Source organism: Habropoda laboriosa, unplaced genomic scaffold, assembly GCF_001263275.1.
Source record: "Habropoda laboriosa isolate 0110345459 unplaced genomic scaffold, ASM126327v1 scaffold578, whole genome shotgun sequence".
NCBI classification, from domain to species: domain Eukaryota; kingdom Metazoa; phylum Arthropoda; class Insecta; order Hymenoptera; family Apidae; genus Habropoda; species Habropoda laboriosa.
Genome location: NW_017100941.1, coordinates 1,356,449 through 1,369,164, shown reverse-complemented (window position 1 = coordinate 1,369,164; position 12,716 = coordinate 1,356,449).

Here is a 12,716-nt window from a genome sequence, read left to right as displayed (position 1 = left end):
CAAACTGATGTTTACATTAACCACTATAACCTAAAACCTGTTACTTGAATTTTCTATTTTATTCAAATTACGTTGCAATTTCTTCTTAATTCTAATTCGTAATTCTTTCTTTACACGAAATAAGATAAATTCTCCGTTGAAACAAGGTAATAATAATTTTATTGCATTTTCACAATTCCTTACATTCAGTCGTGTTTACATTGCACTCGGTCCCGTTCTCAACCAATTATCGTGCTTCTCTCCAACTTTCGAACTTCTTCAAATTAACGTGGCTTAATCGTACAACAGATAACACAAGTTTCCGTGCGGTTTCTTCAAAAATTACGTTCCTCACATTCCGCATTGCGTTATTTATACCAATGATCTTCACGTGAGCGTGTATAGATACGCATCGGAGCCTTCGACATTATCATGACAGTAACATTGACATTGCGCTCCACTCATCTTGTGCATACAAGACACATTCTGATAAACGACGTTGAAGGAAAGCGATTCACTGTATATGAAGCAATAGCCGCGTAGAATAGAAGAGATGCCATGCGTTTTCTTTAAGATACGTTCACCCAACAATCTTGATAATGCAAAGCATCGAATAGATAGTAATCAAGAAGCGATACTCTGTCTTCGGTGAACTTTCTGCATTTGCCATTTAAATATCTACATCGATTTACATTTAATCCTAATCTTTTTTCACCTATTTACTTACAAGTAACATTTATTAGTATCGCCAAATATTTTCTTAATTAATTCATCGTTCACCAATGGTCGTAAAACTTAAACAGATCAGAACTGGAATGAAAAATTCCAATTTTTCATCGTGTTCAAGTATGTACTTAACAATTAGATTCTTAATATCCCTGCAACTAAATTGCATCCGTAACAGAACTCGATGATCGATGCTCCCAACGACTGTCTCCCATTTCTCGAATTATTAAATTTAAAAAATTCCCAAGCACCGACCAATCTGATGCAATAACGGTCTAAGTGACTGCAGTGTTACGTCACTCTCATAATTGACTTTCATGAAGTACTCCGTGTGTATGTAAAATTTCACCATTACGTAAATTACGTACAACCTTTGGTACCGTTTATTGAGCTCGAACGATGAAATTTAGAAAATTTTCTCCGTTCGACAAAAGACACACGCGTGTAAAACACGTCGCTGTATGATTCGGTGAACAGCGGCGGTAGAAGGACCTCGGTTTTGCAAAAGGCGCCTAGGCTACACGGCGACTCTAATTGTAAGTAGTTTAAGGTACGACTTCTCTTCCATTCGGGCACGTTGCACAAAAGGTCTCGATTTATCATTGAACGAAACACAAAAGAATATGCAAATATGTAGTTAGACCGAAGGGAGCGTTACCGTTCGCGAAGTATCGCTTTGTAAAATCGACGCTTTAAATAATTCCGATGGCATCGCGACTTCAAATACAGCCGATGAGGCCTCCTTTCAAATATTAAATTCCCCGTGTCGATGTGCACGATTTCGTATTCATGCACCTCGGTCATACGTGCTCTCAACGGCATCTCGCCTCCCGTCAACTACCCAGTGTGCATGAATAAAGATGGTGCAGGTTTTGCTAGCAACATCGTATGCCTCGTCTGAGAAGCGGCGAGGACACGTAAGAAGAGTGGAATATAGCGATGGGACCAATCCTATACTTGGAACGTACGAACAATTCGCCGGTTAGATGGTCGAGAGGAGTTAGGCTAGGAGTTTCGCTGGATAGAGAGGAAAAAGGAAAATCTGAAGTATCCGCTTGCGATGATAATTCTTGCGGCGCTTGTGGCAATTGAATTCGTCGATAACGGGAATGAGATATGAAAGCAATTTGTATTGGAAATGATTTTTAACAATAGAGAAGATTATTGATATTTGTTTTAGAAATCTATGCTGTTTTTTTTTTTTTGTACTACTGGGAACTTGTTATATTTAACTACGTTTTATGCGTTTTGACGCGCAGTATTTTGCTTTTTATGTTAGCGGGTGGTGGTGTAAGTTGGTAGATGGAATGTTAGGTACTTGTTGAGTGATTTGATGGGAAATTATGCGAGGGAAATATTGGACATAATTAGGAATGAAAATTTTGCACATGGTAGGTCGTTGTTGTATATGAAATGGCGGATTCAAACTGTTAAAAATAATGTTTCTTTATTAAAATGAGCGCCGGTAGATTCGACACATTTCTGTCAACGAATTAGAAGTTAATTTAGCTTATTATTATTAGGTCTAATAATAATATTTTGTGTCGCCTCTGTTGTATTATGTTCCAGTTTAAATTCGTAAGAGAAAATCACTCGAATTTGATAAGAATCTTTTTTAAGAGAAACTTTTTTAACGAAAGAAGTGTTAAGCTTGAAACAGCAGACTGTCGATTTCACGTTTCATGCACAACGACTTAATGCGATCCAAATTCCAACCTTATCAATTACAATCTTAACCTAACTTTTTAATTTAAAATTAAAATTCTAACCCTAGCCCAACATTTTCCACGAAAAAAGCATTGCATCTAGACCAGTACTTCTTCACACGACAACCGAGATAATTCCATTACAAAAACCTCCATTTCATATAACCCAATACAATCCGAACAATTTCATTTCCCCATGATCTCACAGAGGCCCATAAAACAGCTCTCTCCCTTCAACCTTAATTCATCAAATCTCACTGATTAACTCCAGCCTAACCGTTCAATTCCCAAACAATCCCGAATCATCGTCGTCTATCAACCAAAACCTCCCTCCAAAAAAAAAAAACAAACGAAGAAAACACTTTCCTAAATGAAAAAAGCCCTTCCGTACATTTTCTCAAAACTGGTCTGTTGGTGTATTGGTCCCATCGCTAGTCGAGGGCATTCGTACGCGTTATGGCCAAAGAGAAATGATGGGTGAACAGCAGTAAGGATAGAAAGAGCGAGAGGGAATGAAGCAGGAGCGGTTGCATGAGTTGGGGGGAAGGGGAGAGGAACGGGACGGACAGGCGCCTACGGCGTGGATTCGAGTGGCGCCACCGCTAACGTAAGCGTCAGCGTTAGCGCCGGTCGCGCGTCCGGACCGGCCGATATTATCCAGGAAGTTACGAGCCGCACCTGTCCCCATCATACCTCCTCTCCCACCCATCGGGCCACGTCGTCCTCGTCGCTGCTTTTACACAGGGCCGTCGCAACGCGTTCATCCGGCACTCTTCGCTCGCAGGTGCTCACTTCACGTTGTTTTCGCGTCCGGCTCAAGTCAAATCTTCCGGCAATGGCATGCTCCCACGTCCGGTGTACAAAAAGCAACGGATATAAGGTCGAAAGAGTCCGTGGTGATATTCTTCCCCTCTTCTTCCCCACCCTACTCCTTCTCTTACTCGCGTGGTAAACAAGGAGAAACTTGTGGCGCCGTATTCGAAATAATGGGCCGCCGAGTGTAGCGACGAGAGCGTGACGAAGTCTCTCACGGCTCCCAAGTCGACCGATCACCGAAATAGAAACGAAATAGATGCTTTTATTTCGCGTGGAAACCTTGCCTATGTACGTAGGTATGTATGCACGTCGCGACTTCGACTCGGGTTTCATGTGTGCGAATTTATTCATCGTTGTTCGCGATAAGAGTTCTATTAAGGAACACGTCTGGTTGTGTAGGTATCATGACGTATGTAGAGAAACGCTGAATAGAAGATAGGTAGTTTATAGTGGACGTATAACGTGTGGCCAAGTCGGTATGTAAAGGTTTTGCTAAAAGTGACACCAACCGGAAAAATAAATGTCCCACCTTGTTTTACGACAAAGAATTAAGTAGGGATAGGCGCCAGTGATGTAGACGATTACGCACGGTCCGGTGAGCATGCTACCCGTCTCCCACAGAGGACAACCAGCTTTTTCCATTCGCGAACGGATGTCGTTAATGCATTCGAATTTCCATAAACGCGTGCGAACGCCTGCCGCACGGTGACAGGTGGTGGCTAGATCTCGTCCGAGAAAGTAGACGCGGAAATGCTGCTAATTACCGATGCCGGTTCGAACCGTTACTCAAAATCTTCTACGATCTTTTATGTTCTGGTGGAAATTGTTACGCGTGTTGCTATGGGGAGGTGAAGTAGGTAAATCTTGGGAATTTATTTTTTAAGGGTAACTGGTAAATGAGGAGTTTCAATTTTTTCGGAAGATACGAATGAAACTTTACTTTTCTTTTTTAATTTGAGAGAAAATATGAAGGTTACATTTATGTCTTTTGAAAAAAATTGGAGATTCGTATTTGGTGGTTATCTATGAAAATAATTTCTAATTTTTTTGGACGCTTCAGGGTGGTGAACCCCCTTAATCGTTGCTGTAAAGGGGAATATTAACCCTTTCATTACTGCTGGCGCCAGTAGGCGCTTTGAAAATTTGTTCACGCCTTTTGGCGCATTTCCATTTTAATTTAATCCTTAGTTTTAGCCTTTATACACTTTCACTTTAATATAATAAAAGAAATTTTGAGACAATATGGCCCGAACAAAAGATTTTGCGCGAAAGGAGGGTTAAGGGGTTGGACCACCCTTGAGGCCTGAAAATGATACCTAACTTTAGCATTTTTTTTTTTTGAAGGAAATAGTTGACTCAATTGAAAACTTTTCATAAGGGCTTTATTATATTACCCTTGGAGAATATAACAGTATTTTTTTCATTTAATTTTCTTACAAAATGGCGGCGCTACAGCCGCATTGCCGAACCTCCATCTCAAACAGATGCACTCATGTTACGTTGTCCATTGCTGCCATAAAGTTTGACTTCGAAGAAAATATCAAAAATTTTCATCCTCTGCAAATGGAAAGCGTGATTTCCAGAAAACCATGTTCAAAGATTTTCCAAAATTTACGTCAGACGTCCTCCTTAGTTATTGAAATCCTCACAGCTCTTACAATTTATGCAATTTCGAAGAATCATTCGACAGCCACATTCTCCAATCTATCGTAATTGCAAAATTAAAGAAAACATCGATTTTTTCAATCTCGAAAGACAGAACGCCTCGCTTAAATGGCTGAAGCAAGAGCGTACCTAAGTTAACTACATCGAATTACTCGATAGCCAAGAAACTAGCCAGAGATTTTGATGATCGGTCATTTCGGCACACGTTTCAAAGCTTCGTCCTGGTTCATCGAGGTTCTACCCGAAAGTCATCTTCTACCGGGGACCAAGAATAGCTTGCAACGTCTCTGTAGTTCGCGGAAGATGAATTATAGTAGAATCGTGAGTAGCCGCTTCGAAGAACGACGGCGATCGCTCGTCGTCGTCGTCGTCGTTGGAATTTGGAGCGTTGACAGCGGCGCCGTCGGGGGTTGGTAGGATGGCGTCCAAAGAAAAGTATCGTGTCCTTACTTTGTACGGCATGTTCGAACAAATCCAACGAGTAATATTTCCACGTGTCCTCTGTCTTGCTTCTACGCTGGTAAAAGCGTCTGTGTCCAAGTAGAAGATGCTCGTCGCGTTGATTCTTCCTTCTTCTTCTTCATTTTTTTTCTTCGTTTATTTGCTCGATCCCGAAGAGAAGAACGATCGATCCATCAATCTCTGGCCCCGAAGGATATCTCGGTAATGATTGGTTGTCGGACAATGAATATTAAGCAACGATTAGCAAACCCTTGTTTCGTTATGGTTATTAGCCGTGTACACGCTGTTCGATAAGTCTTCGGGTTCGTTTAATAGTTCAAAGCTTCAAGGAAATTCCTGATCGTCTGGGGCATAGAAAATTACGGCTAATAAAGATTCAGTTTGATGTCGTTATGAAACGAACGGTTCCATCCTACTGTAAAATGAAATAATTGTTATTGGTACGGGGTTGTTAGATGTATAATGTGAAAATTGCGCCCACATATTTCACGACGTTATTCAGATGCTCGTAATTATTCGGATATTTAGCGTGTACCATGCTCGTGCATACTGTAAGAATATATTAAATTAAAACGATATATCCTTTAGCTGTAATGGCTATCTTGTGAACATTTTGAAGAGCACTTGGGATTTTAGAATATCGTTAATTCACGTACGAAGGGTTTCATGTCGTAATGATTGAAAGTGAAAAATGGAGAAACCTGTTGTACTTAACTATTATGCAATTATTATTCAGGAAGATTGCGTGTCTATGCGTGTAACACAAATGAAAGGGAGAAACGAGTGTTGGTACGAAATGATTTTTAAATTCATAACTTACAATATTGTAAAAAAACAATGAAACATTAAAATGGGATCTGATTATCTTAAGATTGTTCTATTATCAACAGCAATTATTTACAATAGTACTTACACCAATGTATTGTTATTGAGCCATTTATTTATTTAAATACACAGATAGAATAACCCTTTGGTATAAAATGATAAATAAGCGTTACAGGTTCAAAACGTGGATCTTCTAAAACAGTGTAACGAGTTGGCAAAAAAATTTTAAAAAGTTATCTATTTTCCTAAAAATGTTCCACTTACAAAGTTGTCGCACGTAACCCTTCATATTTATTTCTGAATAGAAAATTTAATTGAAAAAATATTCCAATATAGAAAATTTCGAAAACATCGATCGATCCAATCTTCTGTTCTTCCTTTCGACGTTCAAATTCTCGTACATTCGTCAAATACAAATTGACAAGAAATGGAAGGAAAAGTCGTGTGCATAGAACAGTTCTAAACGTTCCAGGTGGGGTCACCGGGGAATTCTGCTTTTCCCGTACGTTCCTTTCTGCATTGTTCCGCAGGGCGCCAGTGTTTATGTTAGACCGTCGGCCGGGTCCGTTCTCGCGATAGTTCTCGTGCATTTCTGCGATCCGTTCAGGCGACCGCCGGTGCCATCAGGCGCGATATGTCAAGAAAGGCGCCATGCCCCGCGTTGCTTGCTACGGGGAACGTGAATAATTTTCGTGTTTGGAAATAGAACGAAGCAAAAGTGCGACGCGTGTCCGCTCGCGCGACCTGTTCCTCCGCTCCTACGCTAGTGTGCTCCGTTACGAAACGGCTATCCGCCACGGCTTATAATTTTCTACCTTAACTCCGTGTAGACGAACGTATAATCTGACCGGTCGAAGGGGAAACCCGACTACGGGGGATCCCCGACGCTGCACTTTTGTTTGTTTAGGAATGTTAATATCTAATATCGCGAGACTCCGTCGATTTTTTCTCGTGAACAGGATCGATTTGTACTTTTTTAATTCCTACGGAATGTCTTTATGCGGACGTATATAGCACGCGTTAACTACTTAACTGCTGACTTAATATTCGGGAATCTGGTAATCTCTTGCTGTAAACCGGGGGAACGGTGGAATTAGGGGGTAAAATTGGCCGAATCTTGGAATTTTTTGCGGGAGGATCTGTTGTACCGTGAACTGGGGGGAAATTGGCTGGATGACGATTAGACTTTCTATCATAATTAAGATGTACTCTAATTATGTAATTCTTTATAAGTAATTTGTTTGTAATTTTGTTTCTATCTCAAATTTTTCAAGCTTACTTAGCCCATGCGTTTCGTTTTTTAAATAAATTTGTAATGCAAATGTTTTCCATTTTATTTGATAAAGCGTTATAAAAATTGAAAATAGAAAATTAGAAAAAAACAAACTTAGGCGCCAATGTAATCCCAAGTTAGTATATTTTCGGCTATTTTTATCTACTTTTTATACAACATGCCTATGTTACCCCAGGATTAGATTAATTAACATACATCAAAAAGTAGGAGAAAAATTTTGAAACAAATATAAACATTTGGTTTATTACATTGCGAAGTGTCATGACAACCTGCCAATGTTCTCTCACGTAACGGTATATAAAAAAAAAATCAGCTTGACTATACGACGGTTCTTATCCTACCAAACAACTTTTATTCGAAACATTTTTCTCTCACTCTCATGGTTCCGGAGATATTCGAGGCGGTGATTCTTATTATAGGCCCACCCTGTATACATACATTGAGCGGATGGATGGGGATGCTGGTGTAATAAGGGGGCTGAGGATACTTAATGGGAAAATAGCAGGGTAAGCAGTGATAAGAGTTCGTATCATCGGCATTGAGATTGTAGAACACAATTAAGCTATCCTACGAATACTTTCAACGAACGAAAAACAAGTTTTTCGAATAAATTATAACGATATTTGCGTTTTTGAAACTTCTTAATATATCCACTGTTGATTTATTCCTGGAACGAGTAACATTGACATAGCCAGTCGACGATATTTTCTATCGAAACTAAATGCAAACTATTAGCTAAGTTATTTATAAGTGTAATGTAAAAATAGACTCGATGTTGCATTTTTAAAAATTCATAGAAAAATGTCTCGTCGCGTATTTTACCATTCGACGAAAACACTATATTGTACAGGGTGTACCGCGTAAAACAGGCTACTTAATTGTCTTCTCCAACTATGGTGGTAGTAGAAAATTTTTACAGATAATTTTAGTAATTTCAAAGGGTGAATAAGATGGAAGAAAAATTTTTTGCTGAAAAAAATAGCAAAAACTGAAAGAAAATTTCACATTTAATATAAAATTTTGGAGTTCAAGGCTATTTTAAGATCGCATTGTTATTTTATGTAAATTATGAAAAAATTTTTCTTCCATCTTATTCACCATTTGAAACCATATAAATTGCGTATAAAAATTTTCTCGTACCGCCACAGCCAGAGAGAAGATAATTAACCGGTCCATTTCACATCGTTCACCCTGCACTTTCGCACAATTCACTTGAAACAATGGTAGAACGATCTGAGACGAGAATAATGCCCAACCTGGAAACGCGACGAAAAAAGAAGAATAAAAATAATACGTTATTAAGAAAAGCATTGGGAAGCAGAATTTCTCAGTGTCGATTCTTGTCCTCCACCGTATAGTCCCATGGGGTTATAAGCTAGAAATACACATTTGTCTGTGACGTGCAAGTCGAGCGAAGGGCACCTTGATCGACACTTTAATTGGACCAAGACACCGAGGCACCAGGAACGTGGACGGCCCTGGAGAATTTACCAGGCTTTACCGAATGAACGAACGATGAAACGAGACAAAATCAGAGCAAGAGGGAAGGAGGCGAGGCAGAAGGAGACGGGGAATGGCGGTGGTGAAAGAAAGAGCGAGAGAGAACGAGGGACAGTTTGCGGAGGCCAGGCGCCTGATTACTAGCCAGCTCAGGACGCCAGACATACATAACTAAATAACTTCCTAAATTCTATATCATTTCGGAGCGGGTTCCAACGGTGAAATAACGCGTCTAGACATCGCTGAAGAAAACGAACACGGCGGCGGCAAAAAAAGAGCGAGCTTTAATGCATCAAGACGCTGATTTATTCTCCCGAGTCATTTTCAATATGGACTCCGGTGAAATAAATTAACGGCGCCTCCGTTAACTTCCAGGAGGACAGGATCGATTCAAATTTTCTTATCTTTCGAGAAACCGATGACAAATAGCCGGATAATTCGAACGAGAGAAATCTTTTTACGTCCGTCAGGTTTTCGTCCAACTGGTTTCTCGCTATCCTAGATAAAATGTGAAAATTGAAAAGATACACGAACCCTGAGGATTGACGAAAAAGTTGGAATAAATTTATCGTAGAAATATTCAGTTTGCATTATTCAAGTTTCAAAATTTAATTCATAAAAACTATGCAAGGTAGAATTGTTCCTATTTTCATCTAAAAAAAAAAATATCTATGAAAATTGTGATAACACTTGATATTTCGTTTGAACAATTTTTCTTAATCCACTTTTGAACAAAAGGATAGGAACATAACCTTAAAAAAGGATGAATTGTGTTACAGATTCACCGATGACCTCGCAAGCATTCGTTCCTGCGGACTGAATCTAAAATCGCGTGAGTATATACGAAAGAAGCGTATCGGTATTATTCAGAACGGAAAGCGTCATCTAGAAAGCGACGGGCAAATTCTTTTCTGTCCGAACGGGGTCCGTTCTTCTTTAACATTCTTTCGTCATTCGACGACGATGACACGCTGAACGATCGTCTCCTATAGGAGAGATATCATGACTGAAATTCGTCTTGGAATGTTGACCCTCGGGGTGGAACACTTGTCGGTGACTGGCGCTGGCGCTACGCAGAGGCGCTGGCGTCAGTCTGCTCGGCCGCTCAAGTAACCACGACCGACCGGCTGACGCCCCCGTCTTCAGACGAGTCCACCTTGCGCTTTGCCCCCCTTCTTGCCTGGGCGAAACTCCCCCCGCCCTTGTTCACTTCTTTCCCTCAGCCACTGTCATCGCCACCTTCTCCTTCCACCGCTTATCCTGCTCCACAACGTGTTCCAGTTGCACAGATTGTGGACCAGAGGGAGATCCATGATCGATTGGTCCGAGAGCATTGAAAGTTTACCCGTACGGTTCAATTAGTTTAGGGATATATCAATTAATTCGCGGTTTATTCGCGGTGAAGAGAAAAAGTAAGCTTAAAGCTAATTGGAGGAAGTATTTTTAACTTGGTATGCTATAATGTTTCAGGATTTTCGATTTCGTTCATCGATTCGTTGAATCCAGAGAGGCAACTATCAAATAAGAATACGACTTGTGTAGACTGGCTTAGCGAGATTTTTTGTAACGAACATGTCTAGACATTCTTTATCGATCATTTGTATGTAACGTGAATGTTTGCATTCCATTGTTGGTATGCGAATAGTATATGCGAGCGAAGTAGACGAAAAGGGAGAAAAGAGATAGTATAATTTTGAAAAGAACGATCGCGATGCATCTGCGGTGCACGGTACGTACGAGTAGCGCCGCTAGTGGCGCCTCTCGCGGTGAGAGCGGGAAATAATGGCGCGGCGGCGACGGCCATGTTTAACAATCTCCCTTGTGTGTTTAGTATGCTGCGGTCGGTGTATCGGCGCGCCGAGACGAGACGGACGGGACGAGACGAGCGACGGCGGCGACGAGGAGGTGGAGGAAGAGGCGGTGGAAATCGGTGTGTGCGCTCATGACGGAGACCTCGTGCGTACCAGTCGCGTCGTCGAGCAGAGCCGAGTCGAGTCGTGTTACGGCTGTAATCGTGGTTGTTCTTCGCAACAGTTTGCCCCGTGACGACGTTCAGTATCTGTGCGCGAAGGCAAGAACAACAGCTAGTAAAAGAATTTGAAACAGTTGAAGTCAAGTGTAACATTGCAGCGAGATTGAGCGTTTTTTTTTCAAACTTTTTTATCATCGGCCTGAGTACGTATCGAAGTTTTAAACGTGCAACCGAAGCGCTACTCTCGTTCGACCTCTCTCGCCCTCCGCGAGTTATATATCCGATCTGTGTGCACTAGCCCTCCCTACTCTCTTTTTCTCGGTGTGTATTTTGCTCTCTCTCCTGTCGGTCTGTCTTGCTCTCGCGTAATCCCTCCCCGTTAGTGTCTCGTTCGTTCTCGCTAGCTCTCCGGGCAGCGATTTCAAGAATGTGACAGTGCGCGTCCTCGCGGTCGCCTCGCGCGAATAAGCCCGCAGGCCGGCGACGGCGATGGGTGACGAGCGACAAGTGTGTTACGGTGAACAGTGAGAACAGTGAAGAGGTAGGGAGAGAAAGACGGACGATGCAAGCGGAAAATGTCACTCGGTGATACGCGTATACGGATGACGGGGAGTGATCGACGCGACAATCTCGGATTTGAGGTTAAAGTGTCGTCGTCGTCGTCGTTGTTGTTATGTGGTGCCGGTGCGCCGGCATTGGCGACGGCACGGGCAAAGGAGTATCAAGAACGAAAACGGCACTATCGTATTCTACAGGGCTTAAGCGCCCGTGATCCGAGGGACATTGATCAAGCGGCGTGGTATACCGTTGCCAGACTCGTTTCTTAAAAAGAAACAAGCGAAAAAAAGATTCGCAACGATACAAAACAATTTTTTCGTTAAGGCGATCGCGCCGCTGTACGTATTTTATACGCGCGCGCGTGTGTGTGTTTGTGGTAGTGTGCCGGGTCGCGAGGTTAAGGCACCACATCGCTGTCGATATATACAACGTCGAAGAAAGTCAAGAACCGGTGTCGTGTGTGCGCGCGCGACCGATTCGTGCTGCTACATCCAACGGATAAGAAGTGTATCGTGATACTAATAGTGCGCGTCCGTAACCCCGCCGGCGACCGTTGCACCGTGCACGTCCACGGACAACCGAAGCTGACGTCCGCGAACCGTCGAGACACCAACAGACAGAGAATCCTCGTGTGCCTTTTCAAACCTCTGTATTATGCACTACGCCGTTTCTTCGACCGGGTACAAATCGTCCAGTAATTCAACTCTTCCGACGGCAACAACACGTTCGGCAGCAGCTTCACCGATCGGACACGTTTTCTACAGTGCCGTTACGGTGTCGTTGAATCGTAGATAAACCGTGGCAAACGTTTCGCAACTTGATTCGGCTAGAAAGGGGGAGAAAGAAGAGCGGGAAGAGAATTCGTTCGAAAGGTATGTGCCGCGAGAAATGAAGAGACGCTTCAGCTGATCGAGATCGTCGCTCAACGAATTGGCGTGTAGTTGCCTGCGTACGTGCAAATGGCGCGCGCGCGCACGCTGCTCGCGTCAACCAATCAGCCGGCCAGTTTCTGTATACAGTGGCACATAGGTAAATGAGAGTTCAAGGTCAGCAGACGGTATTCGACCTAACCTCGTTTACGCGTTCGAAAAAGTTATCGGCACGAAGAGCACTAGGGTAAAGGTATTACCCCCCTCTCCCTGTTATTCTAGTTCGGTCCGCCGTCGCTTGCCACGCGCCATCGCCGGTTCAAAATATTCTCACTCTCGCGAAA